Source organism: Octopus bimaculoides, chromosome 20 (assembly GCF_001194135.2).
Source record: "Octopus bimaculoides isolate UCB-OBI-ISO-001 chromosome 20, ASM119413v2, whole genome shotgun sequence".
NCBI lineage: Eukaryota > Metazoa > Mollusca > Cephalopoda > Octopoda > Octopodidae > Octopus > Octopus bimaculoides.
In genome coordinates, this window is record NC_069000.1 from 42,724,359 (window position 1) to 42,729,798 (window position 5,440).

Below are 5,440 nucleotides of genomic sequence, written 5' to 3' on the forward strand. Positions count from 1 at the left end.
ACTTAGCGGTTTGGCAAAAGAGACCGACAGAATAAGTACTAGGCTTCCAAAGAATTAGTCCTGGGGTCCATTTGCTCGACTAAAGGCGGTGCTCCAGAATGGCCACAGTCAAATGCCTGAAACAAGTAAAAGAGTTATATATATATATATATATATATATATATATATGTGTGTGTGACTGAGCGTACATGATAGGCTGTGGCTTCTACTTGCAATGCAAGTGAACGAGATAATGCCATCCTCGTCAATTCAAAATCTCAAATATTCAGTTAATAATTTCTTTAAACATTCGTCTATAATAACTGAAACGATGCTTGTATCATCAATAAAGAATGTTTTAATCCAAGACAGCAATATCAATAAACGCCGCCTATCTCTTAATTTTTGTTCGATATCAGCGTTATCAATGACACATCGACAATATTTACTTGAGAAGGGACTGTGTAATGGAATAACATTTGTTTTATTAATGACAGCGAACGAATACAGAAGTGAAGGATCCTTATTTTCTATTTCACGGTCTGTCATTGTCTCGTAACATAAAAAAAGGGGAAAAATTATACTGTTTCTCGTTTATTTTATTTTATTATCACAATCTGTTCCATTAAGAAACGTGTAAAGGGTTGGATAGAAGAGCAACATGTATGGAATAACAATATTTCAATGATTTTTAAGCACAGTTATTCATCATAATGTTCTACCATTGAAGGACAGAACAAAATGGCTACATTTTCCGTCTGTTTTTGTATGTTATTTTGCCTTACTTTATTTCTTACTGTTTCTCTCGAAAACTATTGAATTTTTGGCATTCTTTTAGAATTGTAAGGCTTTCGAAATAATATTTTGTTCTCTCTCTTTTAATTTGTAATTCCTTTTCTTCACTCTAACCCTTTGTAACACCTCTTAATTTCTTTACAATACCTTTCAAGAAAAGATTCTGGCAAAAAGCTTTCAAAATTTGAAAGTGAAAGAGGTAAAAAAAGAAAAATTATAAAACTTCTACACATCCTCCTCTTACTTCTTTTTCTCCTCTTTTCCTCCTCTTTCTTTCTTCTTTTTCTTCTACATCTTCATCATCATCATCTTCTTGTTCTTCTTGTTCTTTTTCATCTTTCTTCATAAATCTTTCTTCTTTTCCGCCTCCTTCTCATCCTTCCTCCTCATCATTTTCTTCATTTTCTTCTTTTTCTTCTGTATCTTCTTCAACTTCTACTTCATCATCATCCTTAGTTGTTGTTATAGTAATATTAGTAATAGTAGTAGTAATAAAAACACTATTCTTATTGCTATTGTTTTTTCATTATTGTTTCGCTATTATTACTGTTATCATTATCATCATTATAACTAATTCCATAATGACATATGTTGCTGTTGTTGTTATTATTATTATTATTATTATTATTATCGTTTCTGTTATTATTACAATACATTCTTGTGCTTTTTTTTTGGTTGTGTGTTATGTATTATGGTTGTTGTTGTTGCTGATGATGTCGATCGAATGAAGCAAAATGAAAGGAAAAAATGGTAAATACAAGAAAAAAGGGGGTAAGAAAAAGAAAGAGAGTGTGAGAGAGAGAGAGAGAGAGAGAGAGAGATTATTCTCATATTCATATACCTCTGGGTAGCAATCACCATAGTTATATTATAAGTACACATATAAACACCTTTACACTCACTAAAGGTGTCTTTACTCGTGGATACACTAGCACACAATTTCGCACAAATATATGTAAATAAGAACATTCGTATAAGAATACATACGCATATATACATGCCTACTCAAACAGATATGCATGTATACGTATATGTATGTACTTATGTTTGGACATGTATGTATTCACGCTCACAACACACACGCGCGCATACACACATACATGTATTCAACATACAGAACATGCATACATTTATACACATATGCCTTCTTCCGTACATGCGTATTTATTATTCACACAATTATAAGGATGTATATACATGTGTTTAGGAACGTGCGTGTGTATCTGCGGCATCTCTACTCGTGAATACAGCAGCGTACAATATCGCACAAACATATAAAAATATATGTATATGCACCTATATGTGCATTCATATCAGCATACTTGTGCATGTTTACTCAAATAGATATGCATGTGTACATATATATATGTAGTTATATTTGGATACGTATGTATATGTGCACACAATTTATTCAACATACAAAACGCGCATACTTTCATACAGATTCCCAAGCCTTCTTGTGAACATACGTAATTATTATTCACACAATGGATAGGATGTCTATATACATGCGTGTATTCATGGTCGGTGAGGGTTACTTTCCACTCAATTTCTGTCTGCATGTGAGTGAGTGAGTGAGTGAGTGAGTGAGTGAGTGAGTGAGTGAGTGAGTGAGTGAGAGAGAGAGAGAGAGAGAGAGAGAGAAAGAGAGAGAGAGAGAGAGAGTAATTAAATTAAATTCTACAGTGGATGATAGTCAAGTAGTTAATTTCGTACGCATTGTAAGGGAATAAATTCGTTGTTGCTTGTAATGTAAAAACAATGTTATACGTAGATATATACATACATATGTATATATGCGTACGTACGTACAAACACATACACGCATATATATATATATATATATATAAAAGTCTTTCTTACATACATATATATATATATACATACATACATATATAAAAGTCTTTCTTACATACATATATATATATATACATGCATATATAAAAGTCTTTCTTACATACATATATATATATACATACATACATATATAAAAGTCTTTCTTACATACATATATATACATACATACATACATACATAAAAGTCTTTCTTACATACATATATATACATACATACATACATACATAAAAGTCTTTCTTACATACATATATATACATACATACATACACACATACATACATACATACATACATACATATATATATATATATATATATATATATATATATATATATATATTCATCAAGGGACATAATAAATATGTTTAGCTGCTAGAAATAAGGGTCAAATTTCTTATTTAAATCTAAATTGCCAAAATGCACTGATAATAACTACAGAAATCAACCGACCAAAACCAAAAAGGGCTAGTAGTTATTATCAGTGTATTTTAATGACTTAAAAGAGGTTTTTGACTGTTATTTCCAGCAGCTAAACATACTTAGGTTGTCCCTTGATTAAATTTAATCCTTTAGATATTTAATACTTTTTGAGGGCCTGCAATCACTTATATTATTGATTTTGTTATCATTTTTAAATTGTTACACTAGATAATCATAGAGTCAATGGTACCTTAGCAAATTATTCCTACTTGAATTATTTTTCTCGTGTATTATTTGCTCCACATATAGCAAAACATATTAAGCAACACTAATAATACATGAAAAACCATAAAAATATACAAGCTTTTATAGATATTTCAAAAATATGATGCTATGATTTTAGATGTTTCTATTATTTTGTCCAACCCCTGTATATATAACAAAGAAAATAGAGAGTTTGAACACAGCACATTTAGTTTATTTACATAATGGTCAATTCCTTAACGCCTACGCATGTTTCAATATCCACGTTCATTCATATTTTACAATTAAAAATCGCATTATTGATTTGGAAGGTAAAAATCTGTTCAAGACAAAAGTTGACATATTGACTTACATCCTATTAGATGTAGTGTTCACATGTGTGTGTATGTGTGTATGTGTGTGTGTGTGTGTGTATATGTATTCATGTACGTAGATATAAATAAGTAAATGAGGTTGTGGATAGTTATGTAAACTCTAATCAAGTGAGATAGATACAAGAATTGTTTGGGGGCGAGACAAATAGAGATAGCTAGCTAGCTAGCTAGATAGATAGATAGAGAGATAGGCAGAGAGACAGAGATAGAAAGAAAGAGAGTAAAAGAAGGGGAGAGAAAAAGAAATAAGAGATATTAGACTGAACAAAGTAGTAGAGCAAAGAAGAGAAAAATGTTCAAGAGGATATATGGTAGATTTAGCTGGAAAATTAAAATTTTAATGTGATTTCGGATAAAAAGAGAGACAATTGCACGTTTAACATAATGTCTCCTTGTTTCATATTGATAGTGGAAAGAGAGAGAGAGGGAGAGAGAGAGAGAGTGAGAGAGAGAGTGAGTAAAAGTAGGTGAGAGGATGGATTTGTGTTAGTGCGTCTGTGTGTGTGTGTGTGTGTGTGCTACCGTTTTGAGTTTGTATGCGTTTGTGTATGTTTTTCGCATCTGTATGTGTATGTATCTGTGTCAATTAGTATGGGTGTGTGTGTATGATTGCGATTGTTTTGTTCTTCTTAGAGTGATGGTGATGGAGATGATGGAGGTGGTGCGGGATGGTGGGGTAGTGTTGTTGCATCTGACATATTTAGTAACAGCAGCAGTAGCAGTAGTAGCAGTGGAAGAGAATTAATAAACGATGAGCGTGCTAAAGATTTTGGTGCTGTAGCTTCTAGTGGTAATGTCGTTGGTAATATTGGTTGTGGTGGTGGTTGTAGTGACGATGGTGTTGTTGTTGTTGTTGGAGATGGTAGTATTGGTGATGTGGCGTTACGTTTTCTTGTGGGGTAGTTTGCATGGGTTGTTAAAATATTATGGCTGTTGATGTCCAAGGAGCTGAACAAAAATACTGGCAAAATTGATGAGAAAATGTGAAAACGAACGACAAAATACTGTGTGTGCTTTGTAGGGACATAAATGTATATGACAAGTCCAGAGAGGTGGGTTAACTCCTGCTGGATTCGAACCAAAATATGAGCCTGCACTCTTTTACGTTTACAAAAATGAATGCTTTTCATTGTAGATCTATCTATCTAGCTAGCCATCAACATATTTCACTCTCTCTCTCTCTCTTTCTCAGACTGATGACGAGCAAAGACTCAGAAACATGTCTCTGGATGCAGACTTAGCTAAGTGGAGGTGCTTGTCTCCCCCTTGTAAACATAAATAGACAGGAAATGTGTCAAGGCCGACAGGAAGCGGTGCAGCTTCCGAGGACTAAATAGCAGTAGTATTATTCCCTTCATGGGATTGTCAGATTAAGCTGACAGCATACAACTACTTTATATATATATATATATATATATATATATATATATAAACATGCATAAGCACACAGACAGGCGACGGAAGGATACTAATGATGGTAAAGAATAGCGAAACAAAGGCATTACATCAGCAGAGTTATTTCCTCCAGAATGATAGAAATTTCACCACTTGAAAACACGGAACCGATTACTTAGAATCTAGGGATGGATGAATGAAACATGACCGGCGTAAAACATTGAAAAAATAGCTGCAGGGCATAAGGAAATTTCCATATAGGACGGAAAAGAGATAATAATAATAATATAAAAGAAAACGAAGAGAGCTACAGGCTTTTGTACAAGCAAAACCTGAGAAACTGACGAGATACGCCTA